The 10,524-nt window shown below is 31.2% G+C and overlaps 1 non-coding gene across 1 annotated transcript; it reads right to left on the reverse strand.

Annotated features, from left to right (window-relative positions):
• Positions 1-10,230: 10,230 nt before the first annotated feature.
• On the reverse strand, positions 10,231-10,302 carry TRNAT-CGU (transfer RNA threonine (anticodon CGU)). Its single transcript has one exon. It is a non-coding gene; the product is annotated as a tRNA-Thr (tRNA).
• Between the last annotated feature and the right edge of the window lie 222 nt (positions 10,303-10,524).

The raw sequence follows: 10,524 nt of genomic DNA on the forward strand, positions 1-10,524 counted from the left end.
AAAATTATAATTTTTATAATGTCTACAAAAGAATAGAGAATTGGATGTACTGTTAGAACAAAATTCATGTTCCACTCGCTTCACATAGAGCGTGGATTTAACTTCACGGAGGAACAACTCTTAATTTGCATAATATATAAATTACAATACAATTTTTATAAATTAATAATCTCAATTAAATAATATTTTTGATCAATTTCGACTTGAAATTAATGTGATAAATTAAAAATTCGCTAAATTTGTAAGATAATACATTTTAAAAAAATTACATAGGTTCCAATTGATATATAATTAGTAATATTCTAATACATCAAAATTACATATATACAGACTCAATTAAATTGTAAAATATGACTCTAATATTACTTATTTTCTCTTGAAATTGACATCTCCTTATACCTCATCTCTAATTTTCTTAATACATTAAAAATTTCTAGTATAGTATTCTCGTATTGCAAGAGAATATTATACAATGTGATTGTTGCTTTAAATGCATCTTTGTGCAAGATAGGTTTTAGTACAAAACTATCATCTTTAACTTCATTCTCTTTGTCATTTTCCATAACATTCTCAATAATTTGCTCGTCACTCAACAACTCTGAAGCTGTCTTGTTTTCTCTTAAGTAGTTCGAAAGGTACTCAACATCCATTGTATCATGATGCTTCAACTCTTTGATTAAAACATACAATTGTTGAATGCCTCCATCATTAGAGTATTTATCCAAATTCTTTGAAGTCATGTTATCTATAAACCTAATTTTACAATGTTGAAAACAATTTGCAATTGTACTTGCTTGAACATCTATTGTCCAAACCGAGATAGCAAGATTTATTGCATCTAAAACATTTATCTTCTCTAGATTTGAGGTCCAAATTTCATAACTTTCCAAAAACTTTTGATAAATTAATAAATTATTAATTTAACGATTAAATAGTATCTCGATTAATTAATAAATTTTTATGGTTCCAAGTGTATTAATTTATAAAGGCTTAACTATAATTAGTTTTTTTTTTTTTTGAAAGATGGTTTGATATCATTAACGAGAAAACAATTTACATGGCGAGCATTAAGTTTGATCCACTCTAGACATTTTTAGCCCCTGTCCACATCTCAATATCACATCATATATGGGCACTAAATGCATAACACAAAATTTAACCTCTCGAAACATATGGTTTCCTACCATCTTCAAAGACACCAAGACTCAGGGTCAACTAGCAAGGTCTTGTATACCCTGTAAAAGACAAACATCTTATCCCGACAATGTATTTACATCTCTTATCAATATATCACCACACTCAATTGCCTTAAACTATCACCTAACGCTCAGTCTCAGTGAACACCTCTATAAATCACTTTTTTACTTAGCCTACAAATTTATCATTTCGTGATAAAAGGAAAAGAGATCACACAAGGTAGCAAGTCTGGTACTTTCTCAAGTCTACAATGTCAATATTCAATAATGGAATCACAAAAGCACACAAATTGACAAACAACACTCAACCATTATCATCTTTTGTTGAGCCATCGAATCTGGTTTTCTTGTTAAATCCTACAAGGTTTAACCACTAGCCATCCACCTCTCTATCTCCTATATTCCTTACCAAAACTATTTTAACCCCTAAGTGACCTTTCTTAAAAGGTGCTCAAGAACAAAGTAGTTTATCACTTTCTCTTCCTTATTTTTTTTTCTTTTTGTTCCAAGAATGTAATCATTTTACTTGCCCCATTCCAATTTACCATTCAACGAGTCTTCCAAACTATTAGGACCTGCAAATCAAATCTACCTTGGCGTACATTTTAAAGTTTACTCTAAACTTTTATCCTCTTAATCCTTACTTAGCTTAAATGCCTTTCAGATTAAGAGAAAAATAATGAGTTCTCACACAAGCCTAACTTATACTCTCTTCCCCCTTCAACCTCACTTGGCTCAAGAATCTCATTTCATGAGAGGTGGCAAAGCAACCCCACAAGCTTAATTTGACTACACATTTCCCTCTCCCTACTCACCTAACCCTTATGAATTTCAGTTCATAAACAGTGCCAATGCTAACTTAGACTAACAAATAATCTTTTGTTAGATCCAAATATGACAATCCAATTGTCAATTGATGTTCATCACTTGTTGATCAACCCCTCAAAACCGATTTACACTACCTACTCTTTTGATTTCCTTAAACTACACACTCAAAAACAGAATTGCAATAAGACATATTCCTTAACAACATATTTTAGAATAGTCATTAAGAATCAATAATTTGCAAATCCACCACTCTCTTTCCTAATATACCCCACCTTCAACCTTGTTCTTCCTAAAATCCCTTCTCAAGGAATACTTTAACAACAAGATGAAAATTCCTTTCCTCTCCCCATTTTTCTTCTTTTTTTTTTCAAGGAAGTACCATGGATACCCTTCTTCATATACCAACAACATGTCTTGCAACCTTTGCACTCCCGCTTTTGCCAAGCTATTTGTAATGCCATTTGGCTCTTTGAATGTGTGCTTTATTTCCCAACTATTCATCAGTGTCTTAAGATCTTCAATATGTATGTTAATATTCTGCACTTTCCATACAACTAACTCTGTTTTAGAAACCCATTTTACTACATTAATTGAATCACTTTCCATCATTAAACCATGGGACTTGACTCACTTTTATGTTGCAAGGATCTTAAAAGCCACCTTAATGACCATAATTTCTCCTAGATTAGCATCACCCTTTCAAATTGATTTTGAAAACTAAACTTTTATTAATTCATTGTTGTCTCGTAGCAATCCCCCTATTCTCGCATCCCATGGGTTCCTTGTCGCCCCATTATCATTAAATTTGAGCCAACCCTTCTTGGGTTACTTCCATTCTACCACCCTCTTATTTGGTGTCTATTTTTCCTTACCTTGGCAAGCATTTGCTGCTTGAACATCTCCACTATGGATATATTTTCTTTCGACCATTTTGCTTTCATCCACAATACCACCCTTAACCTTCTAATATCATATACTTGTAAGTTGTCCAAAACTTTTATATTAAAAAGAATCTCATTTCTCATTAGCCAAACTGGTCAAAGGATCGTCAATAATGCCATGTGCCACACCATACCCCCTTTGTTGTTCAAATTTTCTATCCATGCAAGTATACGTATCGAAAAGATAATATAATAGTAAGTAGAGTATCGATTCCACAGAGAATTGATATAAAATTTTACTAATTACTAAAATTAACATAATTTAATCTTATCCAAACAAGCAAAAGTAAATAACTAATTAAACAAGAAATTAATTAACAAAAACTAATTAATAACAATTAAAAATTCAAAGCAAGAATATGTTGAATAGAAATCAAGTCAAACAAGCCTAGGATTGCAATATCCCTCACACTTCATCTAAATCTTACCTTTTTTTCTTAACTTATTCCAATGGGTTGAATTACTAACCTAGAGTCCTCAATTATTTATAAGACTCTCTCGATACTCTTATAAAAATATCTATTTTAATCAAAATAATTATCTTTATGTGAATTGAAATTTCAACAAACTCATTAGTTTCATACTCTAATACTAGCTACATATGGCACATAGGTATATCTCTATTCTATACACAAATCAATTAATTCATTCAAGCAAATAAATATTATCATATGTTATTTCAATTTTAGCCTACTCTAAACTCCCTTTCTCAAGTTATGTTTAGGTTTTTATATCAATCTAATTGGTGGCTAGACAATTAAAAGCATGAAGAATAAATTGGAATAAACAATTCAATTCCATTGAAAATAAGCAAGAAACAGATTAAAAATTTAAATTATATGTGAGTTCAATTGTAATCCTAGAGAAAAGAAATTAATAATGATAATGAAAATAAAGAACATAAAACAGTGGAGTTTAACTATCTCAAACAAAAGAAACAAGAAAACTAGAGATTGGTGATCTTCAATCTCCAATCTTTCATGGTTGACCTTAATAACCTAAAACCGATTCCCTCTAGCCTCCCTTTCAATTTGGCTTCATAAAGATGTATTTATAAGGCTCACAAACACAATTTCAATCCAATTCGAACTCTCAACTTCGAAAAGGCGTCTTTACAAACCCGAGGCATCGTGACACTAGCTTTCAAGTGCCACAGCATCGATTTGTGGTGCATTTTTCTCCTTATTTCAAGTTGAACTAAGCAAAGTGGTAAAAATAAAAGTTGTATCTCTACCTTTTAGCTTTTCAATGGTTTAACCATTATCTCATTTGGAGTCTTGTAGAGAGAGTTATAGTCGAAATACCAAAACATGTGCGAAGGAAGTCTACACCTAGAATGCACTCTCCTAGCTCAATTAAAAGTCCTTCAAAGCGCACCTTCAAAAGCACAATTTAATCAATAGTAACTTTTCTTAAGCAATTTAACATTTAACTTAGCCTAAAATAATTTAAATTCAATTGACCCGACATAATTAACTATAATTAAATAAATAACTAAAAACACCTAAATCTTATGTTGAAACTCAAGAACCTTGCAATTTAATAGCTAAAATTTAGAACAAATAACTCTATATCATAGAGTTATCATACTCCCACCATTCCAATTGCTGCATTCCAAGCTAAAAGGTATTTTAACAACTCTTTTGACATTATCCAACTAACTTCCCATGAATTATACAACATGGCCCACACTTTTTATGCCACCTTGCACGTAAAAAAGAGGTGGAGCCAAACAAACCCATATATTTTTCCATATTAATTTTTCATCAAGATTCCCTCCCAGTTGCTTTTATAAAAATAGCTAGATGTGTATACTCTATTGGCACCTTTCCACACAAATCTATCAAATTTCTCCTCTACTAGAAAAATGACGGCAAGAACCTAATGTAACTTTATCCACTATTCAATTTTCCAATCAAATAATTCTCTCCCCAGTTCAATATCCCACTTTCATATATTGTTCTCCAATTTCCTGTAATTGTTGACCTTGCCTATCCTATTTACTATTTAGGTAAAGATTCTCGAGAACTCATGTTGTAGAACCTTACCTTTAATTCACTCTTCCTATTAAAAGGATATCTTGTTTCCTTTCCCAATCACCAAACTAAACCCCTAAGCTATCGATTGGAAGTACTTATTGTCCAGGTATATTGGATTAATAATATATTTGCATATAGTAAAGCTTTTCTTGTTATTTGTAATTGTCAATATTAGATTTTCAAGAGGGTAACTTGTCTTCTAAATGATAATGTTCCTCTATAAGCTATTATGTTTACTACCATATCTCCAAATCCATTTATTTAACAATGCTCAATTTTTTAATCCAAAATCAATTATACCTAATACCCCACCATTTTTTTCCTCACCCATTGTTCCCTAATCAATCCAATGAATTTTTTGCCTTGAGAAGATCAAACCACTCCATAAAAATCTCCTTTGTATTTTGTATAGTTCTTCCTTCACTATTTATGGGATTTGGGATAGTGACATGAAAAAGATTGGTAAACTTCTCAAAATCGATTTGATTAAAGTCATCCTTCCACCCGTGGATAGCATCATAAACTTCCAACATGCTAGCCTTGCTCCCATTCTCTCTACCACCGACCTCCAAATTTTTTGGAGCTCTAGTTTGTCCCTAAAAAGAGACTTAAAAATCTGACGAGTAAGTTACCTAACCTATAGGAAATCATGTCCGCCCATTCTGTTACCACCTAATTGCTCACCTTGATTCCGAAGAAATGATTTTTTTGAAAGTTAATCTTCTATCCAGATATATTCCTTGAAACACCTTAACACTCTTCTAACATTTTGTAAGCTCTCAAATTCTAATTTACAAATTATCAAGGTGTTATTAGCGTATTAAATGTGTGATATATTGAACTCATATCTCCCCACTTTAGTAGGTTTGCAAAGTTCAACCTCAATCGCCATCTTCATCAGCACACTAAAACCTTTTGCTACCAAATGGAAAAGAAAATGGGCAAAAGGGCACCCTTGTCATAATCATTATCCATTTTGAATTGTCTCGTGGGTGTATCATTCACAAACACCAAAATGAAAACTGAAGAAGTATGATGCTTTGATCCATTTTTTCCATCAATACTCAAACTCCATCTTTTGCATCACTCGCTCCAAAAGCCCAATTCATATAATCATAAGCCTTCATGAAGTTCACATTGAAGATTAGCCTTTTTAATGTATTCATCATTCTTGGAAAGAATAACAAGATCAATTTTGCAGTCCTTAAAGTACACCATGATAAAGTATTACAAAAGAAAAGAATGTGTAATGAAAACAATACAAGAAGAAAAGAACATTTGTGAGGATTTGAGGCAATTAGAGAAGCTATACGGAGTGCGTTTTTATGGGAAGAGGGGCAATGAGAATAGGAAAAGTAGCTAAAGTGAGATGGAGTGAGGTGCACAAAACAAAGAAGAGTGGAGGAATAAGGATAGCTAGTTTGGTCAAAAAATATTTGGGATTATTATGTAAATGGTTATGGAGATATGGTAAAGATGAGGGAGCTTTATGGAAAAGACTTTTGTGTGAAAAATATGAGTGGGTGGGTGGGGATGGATGTTACATTGGTTACCACCATGCACTCAAAAGGAAAAAATGTCAAACATTTGGAAAAACATTATGTGTTTACCAAAGGTTAAGGGTGTGAGTAAACTTGTTGGAATCACTACAAAAAAAAAACAAAGTATTATCGACGAAAATTTTTGTCGTTAATCCTTATGATTCCATCGATAACAGAAATTACTGACGAAATTCTCAACGAAATTTTTCATCGATTGTCAATCAGAAATACTTTCATCGATAAAGGCAAATCCATTGATAACAAAATATTTTGTCGATAACTTAACTTACCGACTAAAAATCTTGTCAAGAATTCCATAGGTAAAGACTTGGAATCGTAAACTAGAATGTCGTCGGTAAAGAAAGAAATCGATTGGTAAATTCCTTCGGTAAGAATATCAACAAATTTAAACTCATCGAAAATTCCATTGGTGGTTACTAATGAAACTATTTAGTTGGCAATTCCATTGAAAGATACCGACGAAATTACTGATAAATCATTCTTGGAAGCTTACAAGCATTATCAGATGACAAATGGCAATAATTTCATCGGTATTCCATCAATATTTTATATCAATTTTGTTAGTAAGGAATGAATTCTGTCGGTGATTCCGTTGCTAAATGATGAAATCCGTCAGTAATACCTATAGAAAACAATTTTTTTTGGGATCAAATTTTCTCATGTTCATAATAAAATCATTATATGATGTTGTTATTGATAAAATTAACATATAGCAAACACAAAAATGCATGTATATATATATATATATATATATATATATATATATATATATATAATGAAAATGTAATACAAATATTGTAAACATCTTATAATAATCCAAATGTAAACATCCAATATAAATACAAATGTCACTAAAGGGGTGGGGATGGCTATTACTATTGCTATGGTGGAGGTTGCGGAGTTGACGGTTGTAATGAGGAAGGCCTGGAGGTGTCTAACAATCTCCTTGATCCAATTACCTCCATCAACAAGCCACTAAGTCTGTTAAAAGATGTTTTCAAGTCCTTGACATTGGTAACCAATCCCTATAACCTTCGAGCTCAAACATAGGATTTAGAGGATGTGGTGTAACGGTAAGGCCACAAACAAACTCAAACGTCACAGATGTAATTATAAGTCTTGAAGCAGGGACTCTGATGCCAAATCCGTAAATGTGGGTCCTAGTGCCGGTGTGCTCTTCAATGGCCTTAGTCCATGCCTTTGGATCAAAATCCGGTTAGGTTGACAGCTCATCACTGTACTTCTGCGATATAGCCAAAGCGTATAATTTCTACAAATAAAAATGTAATTAAAAATTATTAAGTTATTTAATCGGTAAGCAATATATATATCGAATATATATATAAACACACGCATTACTTACACAGATATTCTTTGTCCTGTTGTCCACAAATTCTCTGGTACCCTTCTGTAACTTGTAAATGCATTCGAAAAGCTCAGAGAATGTGACTTGGTGTTGCTTTTCCTCTTCCTATAATTATAAAAACACGTTAACAATATAAACAATTGTATTATTAAAGTAAATGATTTTTGTAGTATTAAAATAAAAGCACATACTAGTCGCTTTTGTTGCAGGGTGAAAAGCAAGGAACCGTTATTATGTTTTGGCACACTGTCGTCTTTCTTGATTAGGCAATTTTGCCTAGCCTTGCAGGAGCGTGACTATCACTAGGGCTTAGACTACATCATCAATTAACTAGTCCCATACCTCAGCAATGATCTCGGGTTGTAACTTACCTTTCGTCAATACGAGATCGATATTGAGGTCGCCTCCTTCCCTTTTGGCCTTCTCGCACTCATCCCCTAATAAGTCCTTGAGGTGGTCCTTGCAAATCTTATCCCTTATGAACCGGACCTCCATTGCATCCGCAGCAGTCTATTGTATAATTTTTTACCTATGAAAGTATACGTATCGAACAGATAATATCTCGGTAAGCAGAATATCGATCCTACAAAGAATTGATCTTAAATTTTGTTAAGTATTAAAATTATAACAATTTAGTCTTATCCAAACAGTCGAAATCCATTAATTAAACTAAAAATTAAATAAAACTAAATCACAACAAACTAAACCAAAAATCACAACAAAAATAATTAAATAAAAATCAATCTAAATAAGCCTAGGATTATAATATTCCTTATAATTCATCTAAATCTTACCTCTCTCTCTCTCTTAACTTATTTTAATGGATTAAATTGTTAGCCTAGAGTCTTCAATTATTTATAAGGTTCTCCCGAAATTCTTATAAAAATATTTATTTTAATCAAAATATTATATTCCTATGTAAATTGAAATTAAAACAGATTTATTATGTTAAGACTCTAATTTTGGTTACATACAGTATATAGGTATATTCCTATCCTATACACAAATCAACTTATTCATCAATGCAAATAAATATGATCATATGCTATTTCAATCTTAGTTTACACTAAATCCTTTTTTCCAAGTTATGTTTAGGTTTCCAAATCAATTTTAGCCTACACTACGCTTTCTTTGTGAGAGAAAAAAATTATACATATTTTTACATTTAGAGATAAACTTACATATTTTCAACTAAATTCACCTAAAAACTATTGGCCTAAAAATTTAATGCAGAAGCATCTAGGATTGAATTTTATTTAATTTAGTTGTTTTCTAATTTTAGTCGATTTAGGATTTGTTTTCTTTATTCTATTTAGATTAAGATTCTTTCCTTATTTTTATTAGGATTTTAATAATTTTAAGGATTATTATTTAATTAGGCTAGTCATGTTGTATTTTATTTAAGTCTCTTGTTAACTATTCTAATTGTATTAGACAACTAGAAGTAGAGTTTTATTAAGATGTACGCCCATAATACTATAAATAAGACCCTTAGACTTAATTATAAGACATTTAAGTTGAGAATTAATAAAGAATATTTCTTAAGCAAGAGTGTTTATTTTCTCTAGGCTCTTTCAAAAGAGTAAGTGGTTTTTAGTATCTTTGACCTAGCCAACCAAAGTAGAATTTTTGTTATTTTTCACCTTAATGGGGTTTTCAACTTTACCAAGATTGGTGATTCACTTTAGTAGGGTTTCTAACCTGGCCACGATTAGTGACTTTTACAACGTCTAAGTGTCTTTACAACACCCCAATGTCAAAATTGTTGACACTTAGAAAAGGAACCAATTTTATTTTTCATGGAAAAACAAAATATTTTAAGTATCATTTTTAGCAAAAAATTGTTATGCATACATAACTATATTTTCATCAATAAAACAAAAAGGATTACTTTTCATAGAAAAGCAAAATATTTTAAGTATTAAAAAAATACATATTTTGACATTTAGTGTTAAACTTACATATTTCAACTAAATTTACATAAAAATTGTTGACACTTAGAAAGGGAACCAATTTTATTTTTCATGATGGAAAAACAAAATATTTTAAGTATTATTTTTAGCAAAAATTGTTATATATACATAACTATTTTTTTCATCAATAAAACAAAAAAAAATATATTTTATGGAAAACAAAATATTTTAAATATTATTTTTATTTTTAGAAAAATTGTTATATATACTTAATGATTTTTTTCATCAATAAAACAAAAAAATTATCCGAGCTAGTCGAACCTCTTCTTAGGCCCAAAAAAACCTATTAAAGCAACCTCTTCTTAGGCCCAAAAACAACCGTTGAAGCCCCCGGCGAGGATCGAACTCGCGACCTTTCGCTTACGAAGCGAACGCACTACCACTATGCTACGAAGGCTATCACCATGCTGTAAAGGGTGTTGTTGCAATATTTCCACTATATAGGTAAATATCAATTCTAACAAATCTCTCGCTATCGATTGGGCATGCTCTTTTTGTACAAAAAGAACAGGCTTATTGAAGTAATTGAAGACATCACTAGTCTATTGGAATTAATAATCACCTAATTTTTTTCTCAAAAAAAGAATAATAATAATCTTTTTTAAATTATCCAAATAGT

The sequence above is a fragment of the Theobroma cacao genome, chromosome 3, assembly GCF_053813885.1.
Source record: "Theobroma cacao isolate CCN51 chromosome 3, ASM5381388v1, whole genome shotgun sequence".
Lineage (NCBI taxonomy): Eukaryota > Viridiplantae > Streptophyta > Magnoliopsida > Malvales > Malvaceae > Theobroma > Theobroma cacao.